Source organism: Choloepus didactylus, chromosome 22, assembly GCF_015220235.1.
Source record: "Choloepus didactylus isolate mChoDid1 chromosome 22, mChoDid1.pri, whole genome shotgun sequence".
Classification (NCBI taxonomy): domain Eukaryota; kingdom Metazoa; phylum Chordata; class Mammalia; order Pilosa; family Megalonychidae; genus Choloepus; species Choloepus didactylus.
This window is the reverse complement of record NC_051328.1, coordinates 27111328-27134669: the sequence shown is the minus strand read 5'-3', so window position 1 is coordinate 27134669 and position 23342 is coordinate 27111328.

Below are 23342 nucleotides of genomic sequence, written 5' to 3'. Positions count from 1 at the left end.
ATACAGAAAGGCTAGAAGGGTGGCCATCACCTCCTTCTGTCTAAGTAAATTCACATACTGTTCTGTAAATAAAAAGGAGGGATAGATACATTCTGCTAGGAGCCTGTCTTAGCTTGCTAATGCTGCAGAATGCAAAACACCAGAGATGGATAGGCTTTTATAAAACGGGGGTTTATTTCGCTACACAGTTACAGTCTTAAGGCCACAAAACATCCAAGGTAACACCTCAGCAATCGGGTACCTTCACTGGAGGATGGCCAATGGCGTCTGGAAAACCTCTGCCAGCTAGGAAGGCAGCTGGCGTCTGCTCCAAAGCTCTGGCCTCAAAATGGCTTTCTCCCAGGACGTTCCTTTCTAGCAAGCTTGCTTCTCTTCAAAACATCACTCCCAGCTGCACTCCGTGAGTTTCCTCTCTCTGAGTCAGCTCATTTATATAGCTCCACTGATCAAGGCCCACCCTGAATGGGCGGGGCCACGCCTCCATGGGAACATCTTATCAGAATCATCTCCCACAGCTGGGTGGGGCACACTCCAAGCAAATCTAACCAGCACCAAATGTCTGCCCCACACATGACCACAAAGATAATGGCATTTGGGGACACAGTACACTCAAACCAGCACAGAGCCCATGAATAATGAGGTTCTAATGCAACATGAAGTTTTTCCCAAAGAGTGAGTGTGGCCTGATTACTGGACTCTTAACACAGAAAAGTAGAAAACAAAATGCCAGGCCTCTCCTTTGCAGGGGCAAAGTTGCTGTCACTGCAATGTCTGGTGTCATTTACCAAACAAACATCCGTAAGAAATGCCTCTCAGCTCTTGAAGGAGAGCTATTTTTCCATTCCTCAGTCCCAAAAAAGAAAAGAGGTAATGACCTAAAAATTATATAGTTGGTGAGAAAATGGGTGGGATAAAATATTGTGGTGTTAACACAATAACATACTAATAAATATATCCTTAATCTCAGCAGACTTAATAGAAGCTAAATTAAATTGATATTGGACCCATTTCTCAGAAAGATTCTTACTCCTGTGAACTCCATTTTGTGGGAGGGGAGGAACCACACTGAAAGGGCAGCCCTGTCCATATAACACTGTTTTCAGCCTCCTCTCTACTGCTCTTTGAGGGGGTCACAGCCAGCCAGAGGTTATTAGTGGGAGGTGGGTGAAAGAGCTATAATGACCAGCTGACACCCTGCAAGGGCCCAGTTCAGGTCACAGTTCTGAATTGGGGGAAGGGACTCTTCCAACATATTGCCTGATTTCTCTGGAGATAGGCGATATGTCACTCTGCCAGAGTATGACTTCTTACAGATAATTAAATAAAGTTACATATGTGTCACTGTTAAAAAAAATGAGGGAAAGTTTAAAGTATTTACAGAAAAATAGACACTGACAGAGTTCATGAACAAGAGACCTGCTCTGCAAGAAATGTTAAACGGAGCACTACTGGCAGATAGGAAAAGTCAGGAGAGAGAGGTTTGGAGAAGAGTGTAGAAATGAATATTGTCAGTAAGGGTAACTGAGAGGGTAAAAAGAGAGAGACAGAAAAATAAGATATGACATATAAAATCCAAAAGACAAATGGTTGAAGAAAGTACTACATTTACAATAACATTAAATGTTAATGGATTAAACTCTCCAATCAAAAGACACAGATTGGATAAAAAACAGGATCCATCTATATGCTGTCTTCAAGAGACTCATTTTAGATCCAAGGACAAAAATAGGTTGAAAGTGAAAGGTTGGAAAAAGATATTTCATGCAAACAAAAACCAGAAAAGAGTGGGGGTAGCTATACTAATATCAGACAAACTAGACTTCAAATGTAAAACAATTAAAAGAGAAAAAGAAGGACACTATGTATTAATAAAAGGGACAATTCATCAAGAAGACGTAACAATCATAAATATTCATGCTCTAAGCCACAGTGCCCCAAAATACATGAGGAAAACACTGACACCACTGAAGGGAGAGGTAGACACCTCTACAATAATAGTTGGAGACTTTAATACACCACTCTCAACATCTAGAAAGAGGATCAATAAGGAAACAGATTTTGAATAATATGATAAAGAACTAGACTTAATAGGTGTTTACAGAACATTGCACTCCACAACAGCAGGATATACATTTTTCTCAAGGGTTCATGGATCATTCTCCAAGATAGACCACATGTTGTGTCACAAAGCAGCTCTCATTAAACATTAAAAGATTGAAATTATACAAAACACTTTCTCAGATAACAAAGGAATGAAGCTGGAAATCAATAACAGGCAGAAGGTTGGAAAATTCACAAATATATGGAGGCTAAACAACACACTCTTAGACAACCAGTGGGTAAAGAAAGAAATTACAAGAAAAATCAGTAAATATCTTGAGGCAAATGAAAATGAAAACACAACTATCAAAACTTACGGGATGCAGCAAAGGCAGTGCTGAGAAGGAAATTTATTGCCCTAAACTATTTTAGGGAAATGCAAATCAAAACTACAATGCGATATCATCTCACACCTATTAGAATGGCCACTAACAAAAAAGAGAAACAGAAAATTACAAGTGCTGGAGAAGATGTGGAGAAAGACGTACATATTTTTACTGTTGGTGAGACTGTAGAATGGTGTAACTGCTCCAGAAGGCTGTTTGGCAGCTCTTCAGGAAGCTAACTATAAAATTGGCATGTGATCCAGCAATCCCATTAATAGGTATATACTCGGAAGAACTGAAAGCAGGGACATGAACTGACATTTGCACACCAATGTTTACAGTTGCATTATTCACAATTGCCAAGAGATGGAAACAGCCCAAACGTCCATCAATGGGCGAGTGGATAAACAAACTGTGGTAAACACATACAATGGACTATTACACAGCTGGAAGACAGAATAAAGTCAAGAAGTATGCAACAACATGGATAAACTTGAGGACATTATGTTGAGCAAAATTAGCCAGAAACAAAAGAACAAATACTGTATGGTCTCACTAACATGATCTAACTATAAGGAGCAAATCCTGAGAGTTGAGAACACAGGTTATCAGGAGATAGAAAGAGGGTACAGATTGGACATTTGTTGCTGAAGGAGTAACAGAATGTTCAACAGGATTTATTGTAAAGGTCCAGAAATGGATAGCACAATACTGTAAGTATAATGAACAAAGCTGAGCGGTAGTATGGTTGAAAGAGGAAGGCTAGGGGCAAGTATGACAACAGAAAGAAAGATAGAGGATAGAAAATGGGACTATATATCTTAGCAAAACCTAGAATGAACAATGATGGCTATTAAATGCACAAATATAAAAAAGTTTTTACATGAGGGAGAACAAATGAATGCCACTATTACAAGGTGTTGAAAATGGTAAGGTATATGGAAAAAATAAAATCTATGCAAACTAGGGTCAACAGTTAAGAGTAACACTAATATTCCTCCATTAATTGTAACAAAGGCAATATACCCAAGCTAAATGCTAATAAGAGAGAGATATAAGGGAGGGGTATGTGATTCTTGTTGTTGTGTTTCTCCTTTTTATTTTTTAAAATTTAATCTGGATGTTTAATTCTTTTTCCTCTTCTTTATTTTCAGATGAAATGGAAATGTGCTCATATAGATAATGGTGGGGAATGCATGACTATGTGATTATACTGGAAGCCGTTGATTGTTCACTTAGGATGGATTTTAGAGGGTATGAATTAAACTGTTTTAAAAAATAAACAGAGAGATACAAGTGCTGGAGCAGATGTAGAGAGACATACCTATTCACTGTTGGTAGGGAGATAGAAAGGTGCAGCCTCTCCAGAGGACAGTGTGGTAGTTCCACAGAAGGCTGGATATAGGATTGTCATATGATCCTGCAACTCCCTTCTTAGGTATGTATAGAAGCACTGAAAGTACAGACACAAATAGACATTAGCATAGTGGTATTTATGGTGACATTATTCATGATTTGCATGCATGGGGTGGCCAAAGGGTATGTTGACTGATGAACAGAAGGGCAACCTGTGGTTTATACATACAGCAAAATATTGAGTGGCTGCAAGAAGAAATGAAGTTGTGAGGCATGCAGACAGGTGAATGAAACTTGAGGACATTATGTTGAGTGAAATAAGCCAGAAATTAAAGGACAAATATTGTATGGTCTCACTAATATCAGCTAACTACAATGAGCAAATACTAAGAATTGAATTCAAGAGCAAAGGTTATTAGGGGATAGAGCATGGGCAGAGAGTGGGCAATTCAACTGATGATTTAGAAATACAGAATGCTCAATAAGGCTCATTGTAAACATTCCCAGATTGTAAGCTCTTACAGCAGTCACAAATATTCCCGAGTTTTAATGGTTATTTCTGAATTCTGAGATGCTGAGCTCTTTGAATACAGCCTGGTAGTTCCCTGGAACTTTGGGTAACTGAGTGTCACCTGAAACCCAGAGATAGAGTTCTGCAGTTCTGAAAGGTAGCATTACTCCATAAAGCAACTGCTAAAGTTGCTGAAAAAGAGATGACTTCAATTAGAAATGAAATGGACTTTGTTAGGACTAAGGTAAATCAGAATACAGGGTAAAGGGTGATACTGAGTATATTTTAAAACTTCAACTTCTATTTGAGACCAAAAGAAGAGAAGCTTATTCAGTACAAAATCTAAATTTTCTGTAGCACGCTATCTAATTTAACCTGTATGGTCAATTTATTTAAACAACATAATTACATGGAACCGAGAATAGAGAATGAGATCCTGTTATTCTATAGAGGTTATGTAATACCCTGATACATTCCAGAGTATTTGGGGCAGAAAATAAAAAAAAAGCATTTGCAAAGTCTCTCTGAGGCACTGAGGAAAACATGGAAATATTAAACTTCTCCACCTGGGGAACTCCTCATACTCTCTCAAGCATTAGGGACTCTCAATTTAATAAGCCAAGCCCTCAATCTTGGGGCCTGCCCTTATGAAACTTATTCCTGCAAAGGAGAAGCTAAGCCTATTTATAAGTATGCATAAGGGTCACCAACAGAGAACCCTTTTGTTGCTCAGATGTGGCCTCTTTCCCTAAGCCGACTCTGCAATTACTCACTACTCTCCCCTCTACATGGGGCATAACTTCCAGGGGTGTAAGTCTCCCTGGCAATGTGGGACATGACTCCCGGGGATGAGCCTGGCCCTGGTATTGTGGGATTGAGAAGGCCTTCTTGACGAAAAGGGGGGAAAGAAATAGAACAAAATAAAGTTTCAGTGGCTAAGAGATTTCAAATAGAGAGGTCATTCTGGAGGTTATTCTTATGTATTACATAGATATTGTTTTTTAGTTTCAAGTGGATTAGAATATATAGAAGGAAATAATGGAAACTGTTGAAGTATAATCTAGTAGCCTTGATTCTTGATGATGACTGTATAAGTATATAGTTTTTATGGGGTGACTGTTTGGTTGTGAAAACCTTGTGACTGACACTCCCCTCATCCAGTGTATGGGCAGATGAGTAATAGAATAAAGGCATATATATATATATATAAAATAGGGGGTGTAAGGAGTATGTGATGTTTAGGGTGTCCTTTCTAATTTTTATTTTTTTTTTGGAGTAATGAAAATGTTCTAAAATTGATTGTGGTGATGAATGCACAACTATATGATGATACCACAAGCCACTGATTGTATTCTTTGGGTGGATTATATGGTGTGTGAATATATCTCAATAAAACTGCATTAAAAGAAAAGAAAAGAAAAAAAAGTTCAAGGGGAAACAAGATATTTGCAGAGTCTCAATGTCTTTATTCCTAAGATAATTATTAATTACAAAGGGGAAAACAATAACTTTACAGTGAAAAAATCCCTGCAGACACCATCTTAACCAAGTAACTAAAGTTAATATCACTGGTTTGCTATAAGGGATCCAGTTGAAAAGTGTCCTCCAATCCAAAGTTCTTTCAAAGCCATGAAGAGGGCCACATCCCTCAACAATCACAAGATGTCACAATTGTGCCTTAGTAGCATCACTTAGATCAACTGGCTGTACTTTGTATTTCCTTGTTATGTAACGAACATCTTATTACTTAAACTTAAATTTATCAGCAGGATGATGCCCAAGATGGCTCTTGTTTCCTGCCAGCATTTAGTTTTATCTAGCATAGAGTCATGGAAAGTCAATACTACCAGAAACCTTATTGATTATTTCCAGCCCAACAGAGGCCCAGATTGCTCAGCAAGGTCACACAGCTTGTTCTTTCAGACTTAGGAGACCATAACCAAGTCTCCTAAGTCTCAGATGAATGCCCAAATCATGCAGGCCTGAAATCTTAAGCCATTGCATCATGTACCATTTTTTTGTTACAGTATCATAAAAGACTTGCTGTGATATGCACTATTAATTAAGAGCTACTTAATCTATAGCTGTTGTTCAATTGTAATTTGAAAGTTATCATTTTTTTGTATATATGTTATATTTCACAACAAGGAAATAGCTGAAACTATGGGGCTGTAACTCATAAAATTTTTGGAAATTTCCTATATAACTACTTGCTAAATTGTACTTTGAAAGTTATTACCTTTATGCATATATGTTATATTTCACAATAAGGAAATAACTGAAACTGTGGAACTGAACCCATAACATTCTTTGAAATTTGCTAACTACTTGTTGAATTGCACTTGGAAAGTTGTCACTTCTATGTATATATGTTATATTCCACAATAAAAATATTATAATATTCCACAAGAAATATTATTTTAATATGTAAGTTAATATCACTAGGAATAAGACAAATCAAGATTATGAATTTCTTGACATTATGCACTGAAAAGGATACATCCTTTAGTTTTTGCTCATGCTATTTTACTGACCTGGGATACTCTAACCTCTCCACTGTCTACTCTAATTCTAGCCTTTAAGAAACAGTTCTACCTTTTCTATTCCCAATGATATTTTTTATTCTTGCAGTCATGATTGACATCCCTCTTCTCCAAATTCTCCTAGAATTATAGTCTGTACTTAATCCTGAGTTATATGTCCTTTTCTATTACTTGCTTTTGTTTTTTGTTTCTTACTTCACACCCTCAATTTCAGGATATCGAACTTGAAGAAACGTGATATCCTTGTGTTAATTAAAGCACCAGACAGACCTAAGATATTTATTGTGTTATTATTACTTTAATGTGCTAATTATAATTAATAATAATGTAGCAAATCTATAATTTGTGCAGACCTCTACTTAGACTATATATTAAGGTGTTTTTTTTCTGTTTTTCATCAGTAAGAAATACACAAGACAAATTTCTGTACTAAATCAAAAGTAAATGTTACATCATACATTTGCATTGAATAAAATCCTATCATCAAATTCCATTTGTGGCTCTTCATAGAAAATATTATACTGTAAGCCTTTCTGGGGAAAGTCAACATTACTCTATAGGTAGAAAGTATAGACACTTCATATTTGTTATTCTGGAATTAGCAAACCATCTGAGAAAAAGAAAATCTAAATAAAATGCAATATACAGTTATGTTGTGATGTGATGCCTCCTTAGATGAGTGATATATTAAGTTGACATTGTAGATATGTCCTTTATTGTTTTTCATCATCGCAGAATTTAAAACCTGAAAATTAGCAATAGTTGCATTTATTTTACAGGATATATCTTGAATTAACATAAGATTTGCCATATATCGTTACTGATTGGCAAGCCAATTTCATCTTCTAAAATGAGGATTCTTGAATTCAAAGTTGTGTTGTCCCCAGTGCACCAGATCATTCCCACTTTGGCGTAATCCACACTGAGACCTGCAGTGGGATGTGTTCCCAGGGGATTAATCAGCCTTGGAACAGCCAGCGCAATGAATGATCTACCACAAAGGCCATGGGCAAGAGGTGGCCATTAGTCTAGAGCTCAGTAATGCACTCTTCAAGTACATTACTCACCAATCCATCAGGCAACCCACTACAGGACTGAGAGATTCCAGCACTTTTAAATCTGTAACACGATGGCTGCCAGCATGCTCTACATGCCCTAGGTTATAAGGGCACAGTAGTGTGGGAGGAAGGCAATTCATTTGGTGTCATAGCCAGTATTTTTCCTATTCTTTCTTCTGTGTGTACTAAAGAGATGGGCCTTCCATTATCCACAGATTAAGAGTGGAGAGAATGCTCCGGTGTCTCTATTAGCATTAACTACTGACATACTTTCACAGTGCCTAATCGGCAGAATTTCAACAGCTAAAATGAGAAATATGTGGAGAGGAAAATATGCTATTTTCATTCTAAATTACAGCTACATAAATTTTCTATTAAAATATATCAAAACAAACCCAATTTAGTAAATAAAAGTAAAGCCACAGAAACATAAATATGCCAAAACTTAGCTGTAAATCAAGTGGTATTCTTTTTCTTTTTTTCCTTTTCAGTTAGAATTTACCAAATTTAAAGGCTCTCTGTGCCCATGCCATAATTTAAAGTAAGGTTCAAGCAAAGGAAGTGATGAGGTTACTAACAATACATTTTCCCCATACTTAATTAAAAAAAGATAAGCAATTAAACAAGATAAAATCATAAAGAGGGAGGTCATATCTCATATCCTGAGATGATAATTGACCTACTTCTTTAGTGTTAAATGTCTTTTATTATGATATGGGGATGTGATTACAACTTTTAAATGCTCTTGCTTGGCAAAATGAAAGTTTGGCAACTCTATATTGGTTTATCCCCTTATTAAAAGGCTTGTAAGATACAAAGGTATGAGAAGCACTGATCCAGAGCATTCTGTGAAAGTAGTGAGGGGAAAGAGACAGGCATTGCTCCAGTGGCAGTTTTATCCTGATGACTAATTGAGATCTGAAGCCTGCGTGGATCCACTGTGGTGATAAATAAATGGGAAAGGAGGGAATTTGGAATTAAGAATTCTTGCTTGAAAAAGATATGAGGATCATCTTGCTCTCTGCTCCTCGACCCAGGTGACTACGTTGTCAAACCAAGGCCTATACCAGTGCTTTCTCAGCCTGTGAATGAAAACCAGCAGTAGATATTTACATACAAATAGATAATAATAGATAATATTGATTTAGTGCTTACTAAGTGATAGGAACTGTCCTAGGTTGTTAGAGCAACACATTTAATTCTCACAACATCCCTTTGAAGTGGCTAAACCTTTTTAGAGATGAGAAGCTATAGAGAGCTTGAGCAATTTACATGCATCTAGATTTGAATCCAAGCAGTCTGGCTCCAGAGCATGCACTCTTTTATTTGGGGGGGGGGGAGGGGCAGTATTTTTAATGCAATTTTATTGAGATATATTGACATACCCGATAATCATCCGAAGTGTACAATCAATGGTTCACTGTTTCATAATATAGTTCTGCATTCATCACCCACAATCAGTTTGAACATTTTCTTTATTCCAAAAAAAGAAAGAATAAAAATTTTAAAAGAACACCCAAAACATCTCATACCCCTTATCCCCCCCAATTATTTATTTATTTTTTTGTCTTTATTTTCTTACTCATCTGTCTGTACACTGGATAAGGGGAGTGTCAGTTGCAAGGTTTTCAGAATTACACAATCACACCATAAAAGCTATATAGTTATACAATCAACTTCAAGAATCAAGGCTACTGGATTACAGTTAAACACTTTCAGGTATTTTCTTCTAGCTATTCTAATACCCTAAAAACTAAAAAGGGGTATCTATATAATACATAAGAATTGTCAACAGAATGACTTCTCAACTCTATTTGAAATCTCTGAGCCACTGAAACTTTATTTTGTTTTACTTCTCTTCTCCCTTTTGGTACAAGAAGACTTTCTCAATCCCACAATGCCAGGGCCAGGCTTATCCCCAGGAGTCATGTCCCACGTTGCCAGGGAGATTTATACCCCTGGGTGACATGTCCCACATAGGGGGGAGGACTGAGTCCATCTGCCAAGTTCGCTTAGAGAGAGAGACCACATCTGAGCAACAAAAGAGGTTCTCTGGGGGTGACTCTTAGGTATAATTATAAGTAGGCTTAGCTTCTCTTTTGCAGGAAAAAGTTTCATAAGGGCAAGCCCCAAGATTGGGGGCTTGACCAGTAAATTTGTAGTTCCCAATGCTTGCAAGAATATCAGGAATTCCCCAGGTAGGGAAGTTTAATATCTCCACATTTTCCCCAGTCCCTCAAGGGGACTTTGCAAATACTCTTATTCTCTACCTAAATTACTTTGGGATGTATCATGGCATCACACTAACCTGTACTAACCAACAAAATCTCTTTCCTTATTCAAGGTTCCATGTAATTATGGTGTTCAAATAAACTGAACATATGAGTTAAATTAGATAGTGTGCTACAGAAAATATAAATCTTTGCACCAAATAAACATTTCTTCCCTTCATCTCAAAGAGAAGTTGAAGTTTTAAAACACAGTCAATATTGTCCTTTACCTGTTAGTATGATTTGCCTTAGTCCTAACCAGATCAGCTTCATTCATATCTCTAACTGAAGTCTGATCTTTTTTCAGCTTTTTTAACAGTCAGCACATGCAGTCTTGACCACTACTTTATGCTATAACCCACACCCTTTTCCAAGACCCCACATCTCACTTGTCATAATCAGTAGGGCTGGCATAGGTCTCAGACATTGTGTTTTTAAAAAGTTCTACAGGCAGTTCTGATGCACAGCCAGGGTTAAGAGTCATAGATCTAGCTGTTAGTTATCTAGCCTGTACCTTCTCTAGCATGGCTCCCAGAACTGAGCTTATATTCTCATTTTGTACCATGGGAAATCCCTTAGTGTATCACATTGTGTCATGTGCAGCAGGCTGTCAAACCATGCTTTATATGGAGCTGAAGGATGGGGAAGTCCTGTTTTCCTCATGGGTCAGCCAGAGGAACAAACTAATAGTTAAATTGAGATACAGGAGTTGAAGCAATTATTGCTAAATTAACTCAATGAGCTGAAGGAAGAACTAATTGGAGATGTTCAAATAAACCTAATCAATTCAAAAATCAAGTCAATTAACTGAAGGAAGACATAGCAAAAGACATGAAGGATATTAGAAGGATACTGGATGACCATAAGAAAGAATTCATAAACTTGAAAAAACAAATGACAGAACATATGGGAATGAAGGGCACAATGGAGGAAATGAAAAAGACAATGGATGTATGGAGGGATACAACAGTAGATTTGAATAGGCAGAGGAAAGGATCAGTGAATTGGAAGATCAGACATCTGAAGTCACACACATGAAAGAGCAGTGAAAAGAATGGAAAAATATGAGCAGGATCTTAGGGAGCTGAGTGACAACATGAAACACAGAAACATATGTGTTATGGGTGTCCCAGAGGGAAAAGAGAGGGGGAAAGGGGCAGAAAGAATAATAGAATAAATATTAACTGAAAATTTACCAATTCTTATGAAAGGCAGAAAATTAGACATTCAGAAAGTACACCACACTCCAAACAGAATAGACCCCAATAGATGTACTCCAAGACACTTACTGATCAGATTGTCCAATGTCAAAGACAAAGAGAGAATTCTGAAATCAGCAAGAGAAAAGCAATCCATCACATACAAGGGAAGCTCCATAAAACTATGTACAGATTTCTCTGTAGAAACCATGGAGCCAAGAAGACAGTGGTATAATATATTTAACATACTGAAAGAGAAGAATTGCCAATCAAGAATTCTATATCCAGCAAAACTGTCCTTCAAAAATGAGGGAGAGATTAAGATAGTTTCAGACAAAAAGACACTGAGAATGTTTGAGAATAAGAGACTGGCATTATAGGAAATACTAAAGGGAGTGCTACAGGCTGATAGGAAAAGACTGGAGAGAGAGGGTTGGAGAAGAGTGTAGAAATGAATATTATCAGGAAGGATGAAAGGAGAGAGAGGAAAAAATAAGATATGACATATAAAATCCAAAAGACAAAATGGTAGAAGACAGTACTGCCCCTACAGTAATAACATTAAATGTTAATGTATTAAACTCCCCAATACAAAGACACAGACTGGCAGAATGGATTAAAAAACAGGACCCATCTATATGCTGTCTACAAAAACTCTCTTTAGACACAAGGACAAAAATAGGCTGAAAGTGGAAGGTTGGAAAAAGATATTTCATGCAAACAACAAACAGACAAAAGTGGGAGTAGCTATATTAATATCAGACAAATTAGACTTCAAAAGTAAAACAAAAGAGACAAAGAAGGACACTGTATATTAATAAAAGGGTCAATTCATCAAGAAAACATAACAATCATAAATATTTATGCACCAACCCAGAGTACACCAAAATTCATGAGGCAAACACTGATAACACTGAAAGGAGAAGTAGATACCTCTACAGTAATAGTTGGAGACTTCAATACACTGTTCTCAACAATGGACAGAACATCTAGACAGAGGATCAATAAAGAAATGGAGATGTGGAATTGTATGATAAATGAACTAGACTTGACAGACATTTATAGAACTCCACATTAGCAGAATACACATTTTTCTCAAGTGCTCATGGAACATTCTCTAGGATAGACCACATGTTGGGTCACAAAGCAAGTCTCAACAAATTTAAAAATACTGATATTATACAAAACACTTTCTCGGACTATAGTGGAATGAAGTTGGAAATAAGTAACAGGCAGATGGTCATTAAATTCACAGATATATGGAGGCTAAACAACACCGCCTTAGAAAACCAGTGGGTAAAGGAAGAAATTACAAGAGAAATTAGTAAATACCTTAAGGCAAATGACAACAAAAATGTAGCATATCAAAATTTATGGGATGCAGCAAAGGTGGTGCTGAGAGGGAAATTTATTGCCCTAAATGCCCACATTAAAAGAGAAGAGAGAGCAAAAATTGAAGAAGCAACTGTTCACCTGGAGGATCTAGAGAAAGAACAGCAAACTAACCACAAAGCAAACAGAAGGGAAGAAATAACAAAGATTAGAGCAGAAATAAATGAAACTGAGAACAGGAAAACAATAGAGAGAATCAACAAAACCAGAAGTTGGTTCTTTGAAAAAATCAATAAAATTGATGGACCACTAGGCTAACAGAGAGAGAGAGAGAGAGAGAGAGAGAGAGAGAGAGAGAGAGAGAGAGCGAGTGCTGATGCAAACAAATACAATCAGAAATGGGAAAGGAGACATAACTATTGACCCTGCAGAAATAAAGGAGATAATGATAAGATACTATGAGCAACTATATGCTAATAAACTAGACAACTTAGACAAAGTGGACAACTTCCTAGAAAAGCATAAACAACCAAAATTGACTCAAGAAGAAACAGATGACCTCAATAAACCAATCACAAGTAAAGAGATTGTGTCAGCCATCAAAAAGCTCCCCCAAAAGAAAAGCCCAGGACCAGATGGCTTCACATGTGAATTCTACCAAGGATTCAACAAAGAATTAGTACCAATCATGCTCAAACTCTTCAAAAAATTGAAGAAGAGGACAAGCTACCTAACTCATACTGTGAAGCCAACATCAGCCTAATACCAAAATTGGACAAAGATACTACAAAAAAAGAAAATTATAGATGAATCTCTTTAATGAATATAGATGCAAAAATCCTCAACAAAATACTTGCAAATCAAATCCAGCAGCACATCAAAAGAATTATACATCATGACTAGGTAGGATTTATTCCAGGTACGCAAGACTGGTTCAACACAAGAAAATAAATTAATGTAATACACCACATTAATAAATCAAAGCAGAAGAACCACATGATCATCTCAGTCGATGGAGAAAAGGCATTTGACAAAATTCAACATCCTTTCTTGATGAAAAGACCTCAAAGGATAGGAAGAGAAGGGAACTTTCTCAATATGATAAAGGCAATATATGAAAAACCCACAGCTAACATCATACTCAATGGGGGAAAGATTGAAAGCTTCCCCTCCAAGATCAGGAACAAGACAAGGATGCCCATTGTCACCATTGTTATTCAACATTGTGCTGGAAGTTCTAGCTAGAGCAATTAGGTAAGAAAAAGAAATAAAATTCATCCAAATTGGAGAGGAAGAAGTAAAACTTTCACTATTTGCAGATGACATGATTCTATATGCAGAAAATCCAGAAAAATCTACAGCAAACTATTAGAACTAGTCAATGAATACAGCAAAGTGGCAGGCTACAAGATCAACATGCAAAAATCTGTAGGGTTCCTATACACAAGTAATGTGCAACAAGAGGAGGAAGTCAAGAAAAAAAATTCCATTTACAATAGCAACCAAAAGAATCAAGTATTTAGGAATAAACTTAACCAAGGACACAAAAGACCTTCACACAGAAAACTACAAGAAACTGCTAAAAGAAATAGAACAGGACCTTAAAAAATGGAGGAATATACCATGTCCATGGATTGGAAGACTAAATATAGTTAAGATGGCAATTTTACCTAAACTGATTTATAGGTTCAATGCAATACCAATTAAAATCCCAACAACTTACTTTGCAGAAATAGAAAACCAATAATCAAACTTATTTGGAAGGGCAAGGTAACCCGAACAGCCAAAAATATCTTGAGAAAGAGGAACAAAGTGGGATGTCTCGCACTACCTGACTTTGAAACACATTAAAAATGTAAAAGTGGTCTAAACAGCATGGTACTGGCATAAGAATTGATATACCAAACAATGGAATCAAATTGAGTGCTCAGAAATAGACCCTTGCATCTAAAGACAATTGATCTTTGATAAGGCAGTCAAGCCAAAGCAACTTGCACAGCAGCCTCTTCAATAAATGGTGTTTGGAGAATTGGATATCCATTTCCAAAAGAAGGAAAGAGGACTCCTATCTCACACCTTATACAAAAATTAACTAGCAATGAATCAAAGACCTAAACGTTAGTGCTAAGACCCTAAGACTCTTAGAAGAAAATGTAGGGCGATATCTTAAATATCTTATGATAGGAGGTGGTTTCCTAGACCTCACACTCAAGGTGCGAGCAACCAAAGAACAAATAGACAAATAGGATCTCCTCAAAATTAAACATCAAAGGACTTTCTCAGAAAGTAAAAAGGCAGCCCACACAACAGGAGATAATATTTGGAAACCACTTATCAGATAAGGTTTTAATATCCCAAACATACAAAAGGATCCTACAACCCAACAACAGGAAAACAAACAATCCAATTAAAAAATGGGCAAAAGACATGGACAGACACTTTTCTGAAGAGGAAATACAAATGGCTCAAAAACATATGAAAAAATGCTCAACTTCACTGGCTATTAGGGAAATACAAATCAAAACCACAACAAGATATCATCTCACACCTACTAGAATGGCCATTAATCAAAAAACAGAAAATTACAAGTGCTGGAGAGGATGTGGAGAAAGAGGCACACTTATTCATTGTTGGTGGGAATGCAGAATGGTGCAACCACACTGGAAGACAGTGTGAAGGTTCTTCAGGAAGCCATATAGATGTGCCATATGACCCAGCTATTCCGTTGCTAGGTATATACTCAGAGGAACTGAAAGTTAAGACACGAACGGACATTTGTAAACTGATGTTTATTGTGGCATTGTTCACGATTGCTAAGAGATGGAAACAGTCCGAATGTCCATCAACGGATGAGTGGATAAACAAACTGTGGTATATGCACAAGATGGAATATTATGCAGCTGTAAGACAGAACAAAGACATGGAACATATGATAATGTGGATGAACCTTGAGGACATTATGTTGAGTGAAGTTAGCCAGAAAGAAATGGAAAAATACTATATGGTCTCACTAATATGAACTAACATTAATGAGCAAACTTTGAGAGTTAAAAGCTGATAACACAGGCTATCAGGAGACAGAAAAAGGGTAGAGATCAGGCCTTTGATGCTGAAGGACCACAGAATGTTCAGCAGGATTGACTGTATAGATCCAGAAAGAGATAGCATAATACTGTGTGATGGTAGCACAATATTGTGAGTACACTGAACAAAGATGTCTGTGAGTCAAGCTGAAACAGGTGGGATAGGGGATTGTGTGACAGCAGAGACAAAGAAAGATGATAAAGACTGGGAATGTGTAACTTGGCAAAAACTGGAGTGGCCAATGACTGTTACTAAATGTACAAATATAAAAATGTTTTTACGTGTGGGAGAACAAATGAATGTCAACCATGCAGAGTGTTGAAAAAGGGAAGGTATTTGGAAAAAAACATAATCAAAGCAAACTGGAGTCTATGGTTAACAGTAGCATTGTAATATGTATCCATTAAATGTAACAAAGGCAATATACCAAAGCTAAATGTGTATGAGAGGGGGATATAAGGGAGGGATATGCAATTCTTGGTAGTGGTGGTGTTTTCTGTCCTTACTATTATATTGTATTGTATGTCATTTTATTTTTCTTTTTATTACCTTTTTTATTATTCACTAAAAAAGAAGAAAACTTTTTTTCATAGTAATCAGTATGTTCAAGTGCTGACTGTGGTGATAAATGTACAACTATATGATGATACCATGAACTGACTGTACACTGTAGATAATTGTATAATATGTGAATATATCTCTATAAAATTACAGGAAAAATTATAAATAGGGGTAAAAGTGCTGGGGAAAACATGGAGAGAAAGATGTACCTATTTACTGTTGATGAGGAGGCAGAATGGTGTAGCTTTTCTGGAGGTCAGTGTGGTGGTTTCACAAGAAGATAAGTATGTGGGGGACATAAGGTCCTGCAACCCCATTATGGGGTATGTACTTGGAAGATCTGAGAACAGACATTAATGGACATTTGCACACTGGTGTTTATGGAGGCAGTATTCATGATTTGCAATGGGTGGAGGTGGCCTAAGTGAACATCTACTGAGGAACAGAATGGTGAACTGTGGTGTATGCATACAATGGAATATTGAGCACCTATGAGAAGGAGTGAAGCTATGAGGCACGCAATGAGGTGAATGGATCCTGTAGACAGCATTTTGAGTGAAGCATGCCAGAAACAAAGGCAAACACTATAATGCGTCACCAATATGGACTAACTATGATGCGTAAACTCAGAATTGAATCTTAGAGCACAGCCTATCAGGGGAATGATTACTGTAATGGTCCCTAGATTGTAAGCTCTTACAGCAGTCAAATCTATTCCTGAATTGTAATGGCTACCTCCAAACTCTGGGATGCTGATCCCTTTGTGTATAACTTGATTGGTCTCCAGAACATTGGGTGTCTGTGTGACACCTGAAACGCAAGAGCTAGAGCTCAGCAGATGTGAATGTCAGTATTACCACATACAGCAACTGTTAAAAAAAAAAAAAAAAAAAAAGAGCTGGAAAAGGGTCCAGAGTTCAATTAGAGATATGAATGAAGCAGATCTGGTTAGGACTAGGGCAAATCGGGCCAAAGGGTAAAGGTTGGAACTGAGTGTGTTTTAAAACTTCAACTTCCATGTGAGACCAAGGGAAGAGATGTTTATTTGGTGCAGGATCTATATTTTCTAAACAATATAACGTCTTCAGTCAGTTTGTTCAAACAACACAATTACATGGAACTTTGAATAGGAAGTGAGATATGGTAGGTTTGTATAGGTTAGTGTGAAATAGAGACACATCCTAAAGTAATTTGGGCAGAGAATAAAAATATATATGCAGGGCCCCCCAGAGGAGATTGGGGAAAATGTGGAAGTGTTGGGCTTCCTCACCTGGATTATTGTTGATGTTCTCATAAACATTGAGGACTGACGGCTTGGTATGCCGAGCCCTCTATCTTGGGGCTTGCCCTTATGAAGCTCACTACTGCAAAGGAGAGGCTAAACCTGCTTATAATTATGCCTAAGAGTCTCCCCCTGAGTGCCTCTTTGTTGCTCAGATGTGGCCCTCTCTCTCTAGCTAAGCCAACCTGGCAGGTGAACTCACTGCCTTCCCCCTATGTGGGAACCGACTCCCAGGGGTGTAAGTCTCCTTGGCAATGCAGGATATGACTCCTGGGAATGAATCTGGACCTGGCATCATGGATTGAGAACATCTTCTTGACCAAAAGGGGGATGTGAAGTGAAACAAAATAAAGTTTCAGTGCCTGAGAGATTCCAAATGGAGTCGAGAGGTCATTCTGGTGGGCATTCTTATGCACTATATAGATCACCTTTTTTAGGTTTTAATGAATTGGAATAGCTAGAAGTAAATACCTGAAATTATCAAACTCCAACCCAGTAGCCCTGATTCTTGAAGACTATTTTATAACAATGTAGCTTACAAGGGGTGACAGTGTGATTGTGAAAACCTTGTGTATCACACTCCCCTTATCCAGTGTATGGATGGATGAGTAGAATAATGGGGACAAAACCTAAATGAAAAATAGGGTGGGATGGGGGGATGATTTGGGTGTTCTTTTTTACTTTTATTTTTTATTCTTATTCTGATTCTTTCTGGTGTAAGGAAAATGTTCAAAAATAGATTGAGGCGATTGATGAATAATTGTATGATGGTGCTGTGAACAGCTGATTGTACACCATGGATGATTGTATGGCATGTGAATATATCTCAATAAAACTGAATTTAATTAAAACAAAAAAAAGAAACAGAGGATATTTGGTTTTTAGAGGAAATGACTTGGGGTCAAATATGACAGTTATATTCAAATATATGAAGAGCTGTCATCTAAGAGAGGAATAAGACATGCTAAAGTCCTTAAGCATATAATTAGGCTCTGTGCCTGGAAGTTAAAGGAAGATAGATTTTAGTGTCTAGGGAAGGAAGAATTTTCTAGGAATGGTGTTGCTCAAAGATAGAACCAGTTACAGTACTTCAGAAGGTCCTAAGTCCTCTGTCACTAGAAACTGAGAGTTGGTGGCACTGCTATAGAGAAGTCTCAAGTAATTAATGTATTTGGTCAGAACTCCAGTTTGTAGTTCACCACAACCCCCAAATTCTTATTCTGTATATATCCTTGGCAGACTAGCTGTTGTATAACTGATAGTATGGGCACAACTATATCATTTAATGTGTTCATGGCCCACACAGTAGATGTAGATGTTTCATATTTTTAATATTGCCCCTGGGGTATGGGCATTCATTCAATTCAACAATTATTTTTTGAGCCTATGAGCAGGCACTAAATTAAAGAAACAAAGGTAATGGACCCCTGCCCCCAAATCTAGGGGGATATAAAAAATACACATTTTGGTTGAACTGAATGATGTTCCCAAAATTCAACCATTTGTGACCTACAAAAGTTGTGATTTATTATGATTCTACATAAAAAAACTGATGTGTTATAATAAAGACATAAAAATATATGGCAATACAGATGAGTGAGTCATTAATCCTGTCTAAGCAAGCTAATGGGGAAGATGGGATTTGTGGGAGACTTAAAAAAATGGAAACAATATTTGAGATGTATTAAAAGGATAAATAAGAAATTGTCAGGTAAACCAAGAGGGAAGAGGCTTCCATGGATACGGAACAATGACAAAAGTGATGGAGAAATGAAACACATTCATGATTAGGATTAAAAGTTCTGTATTTCCCCATAGTAATAATCTATTATAAGGCATTCTCTTTTTTTTTCTCCTCTATCCCTTTATATCCTTTTATATGCTTTAGTGAGTGGCTGTTAGATATTTCTCAACCCCCATTATACTAAGAAAGCTCTAAAAGATATCATTGTAGCAGTACTCTCCCTCATAAGCATACATTTTAAGGTGATGAGGTAGAGGAATGTGTATAATTGTGCTAAGGGGCAGATGAGATTGCAGTAAAGGGCATGAATGTTAGAGAAATGTTGGTTGTGGGTTCCAATATCAGCTCCATCACTTACTGGTAGTGGGCCATGAGTAAGTTATTTAGCCTCTCTGTGCCTCAGTTTCCTTAAATAGTATCTTTTATCTTCCAAGCAAGCACCTGTGTATTTCTTTTGTTAGGAAAATAAAAGTGATTATACTTTATGTTCTCTATTTCTATCTGGAGAATATAAAACATACCACACACACAAAAATTAAAAAAAAATGTTTTTCCTTCAAGTAAATTGTCCTTTTATTTTCAACAAAGAGGGACAAGTGAGAGATCTCAAGTAGGCATCCTCTTTGAAGTTCCTGGGCTACCTCAACTCTAGAGTAATTGGCTCTTCCAATTCCACACGTAGTTAGGTCATTATTTATGAAGATTCCAGGGATTTTGTTCAGGAGCAGCGGGGAGGGGGGGTGTCTTCCTGCAAACAAACAACTCGATTTTCTGGATAAATTATTTATGGCAACCTTTTAAATATATAGTTGAACTCACATTAAAATAAGGGAAATCCTTAGACAAAAACTAAGCTAAAGCATGAATTCATAGAGGTAAACACGCTAAAGCCAGCAACTGCCCTGAGGGCATCTGCCAATCCCCAGAAACCTAAAGCTTCTTTTTAGAGACGCTGGAATGGAAATCCCAAATTAAAATCTGGATTATAGATGATTACACTCTAAATGAAAGGATGCACTAGAAATTCTGGCTTGTGAAGGGAGAAATAAGGAAACCTCCATCTAACCTTGGTTATGTTTGGAAGAAACAAAAACTCTTTCCTTTTAGTATTCCTAATAGTTTGACATATAACCCAAACAGGGAATCTTCTGAAAGTGGAAGGGGGTCACTATTAAAAATTACAGCAGGAAAAGGCATTAAATGGGACTCTCTCAGGCAAACTGGAATATAAAATTACCCTAATTCCATAATCACAAATTAGCAGTCATGCAAGTATGGGGATTGAAATCACACTATGTATAAGGACTGAAAAAAAAACAAGCTAAGAAATTTAAGTAACCCTTGTTTGACAGTTCTTTCCAGGCACCTGGCAGGAAAAAACGCAAATCTATTCTAGGAGAATACATCCTCCATCCCGGCCTCATAAAATTTGCTCAGAACAAGTTCCAGTTTGCATGAGCTTGTGATGAAAAAATAACAAGATAAACCACAAAACCCATGAGGAAACCAAATGCTATGAGCAAAAGCTGGCAGAAATAACAAAGGGAAAAATCTGATAAAGAAATATAGTATTTCAAATATTGGAATTATATAATTTAGAATATAAAATAAGTATGTTTAATATGTATAAAGAAATAAAGGAGGAAACAGAACATATGAGCCACAAATTTTTTATGACTACAAAATATGACCAGACAGATTTTTTAAAAGATTCAACTGGATCTTCTATTTAAAAAAAAAATCTAAAGTTTATAGGAATGAGATTAGGAGAGAATTGGTGAAATAGAAGATAAAATTAAAGAAATTAGCCAGAATGAAGCCAAGAGAGAAACAGAGGTTGAAAATATGAAAAGGAAATTGTGATACATAGAGGAGAGAGACAGTCTAATATCTATGTATTCTTAGCTTTAGAAGTAATAATAAAAAGATTAAGAAATCTCAACATTCAAGGAGATAATCATTGAAAAATTCCAGAAATGATGGAATACTTGAACCCGAGAATCTGGATGTACACTAATTGTAGGTAGAATAAATATAAAGAAATCCACACATACATCATACCTTACCAAACTGAATCTGCAAAACACCAAGCATGAAGAATGATCTTAAGAGCAACCATAGAGAATGAGAATTTACCATGAAAGAAAAGACTGATATCTGACTTCTCCATTACAACAATGGAAGTCAGATAGAGGAGACAGAATATATTTAAAATTCTGAAAGAAAATAATTTTAAACCTATAATTGTATTCTCAGGAAATTATCTTTAAAGAATGAAGGTACAATAAAGACATTTCAAACAGCACAACTCACTGAATAATTCTTAAGGGATGTACCTTAGGAAGAAGGCCAATGATCCCAAAAAGAAGGTACAAGATGCAAGAAGAAATGGCATGTAAAAACAAAGAAACAAACAAAAAGGAAAATATTAGGAATAGGTTGATCTAAATCAATGCTACTTTATAAAATGGTAAAAATTAGGTCTAGAGGGGTTCCACTTCAGTTCATCGTGCAGTAAATGATATCAGGAAAACAATTCTGCAGATATCAATGATAAATTCTAGACAAAAAAAATTTGCAAAAGGTATTTGAAGGTTCTGAATTATGGAGATAAACCTAAAAGCTAAAATTATAAAGCGTCTAAGAAGCAACCAGTGGGAAATATCTCTACAGGCTGGGGGTGGGGGTATGTAAATATTTCATGAGACACAGAAGCAATAATTATAAAAGAAGACTTCATTAAAATTTACAAAAGACACCTTTAATTAAATGAAAAGGCAAGCCACAGACTGGGAAAAAATATTTGAAAACCATGTATCTGACAAAGAACTTGTATCAGAGTATACAAAGAATACCTACAAATACAGAGATTATAATTACTCAATTTCTTTAAAAAGGCTAAAGACTTGAACTGACACTTCACAAAGCAAGATATATGAATGGCTATCAAACACATGAAAAAGTGCTTAAAAGCATTATAGTTGTCAGGGAATGCAGAATAAATAGCATAGCACTGCATACCCACATACTCACTAGAATGGCAAAATTAAAAAAAAATAAATGTTAGTGAGGATTTGGAACAACCAGAACTCTCATACATTGTTGGTAGATAGGTAAGATGGTGCAACTATTTTGGAAACATTTTTTTTGTTTGATTTTGTTTAAAAATCTCCAAAATTTATAAATACTCAATACTGACCAAGCAACAATTCCCCCTTTCCCTTCTTCTGATAATCTCTAATTTACTTTCTGCTTCTATAAATTTGCTATTTCTAGATATTTAATATAAGTGAAATCATACAGTATTTCTATGTATATGCCTTGTTTATTATTTCATTGAGGATAATGTTTTCAAGCTTCATCCATGTTTTGTTATGTCTCAGAACTTCATTTCTACTTACACTGGAATAATATTCCATTGTGTGGATGTATCACATTTTGTTTATCCAGTCATCTACTGACGGATACTTGGGTTGTTTCTGTCTTCTGTCTATTGTGCATAATGCTGTTAAGAACATTGGTGTACAAGAATCTGAGTTACCTCTCCCAGACATGCCCAATGTAGTCACCAGGACACAGTCATTAACTCAGCAAGGGCAGATAAAAGGTCAGACACTGCAGGAATCACCCAAAGGCTGCACTTTACCAATACCTGCATGAAGGGAGAGAACAAAATGCAGTTTTAGAAATTCACAATCTGGGAATTTTTCTCCAGAAAAAAAATTTTTTTTTGAGTTCCTGTTTTCAATTTCTTTGGGTATGTACTAGGAATGGAATTTCTGAGTCATATGGTAATTCTGTATTTAACTTTTTGAGGAGCCACCATACTGACTGACACTTGGAACAACATGGATGACTCTCATAGACAAGCTGACAAAAAGGAGTTGGACACAACAGAGCACACACTATATAAATCAGTTTACACAAGTTCTAGGACAGGCAAAACTAATATATGGTGAAAAAAAATAACGGAAAA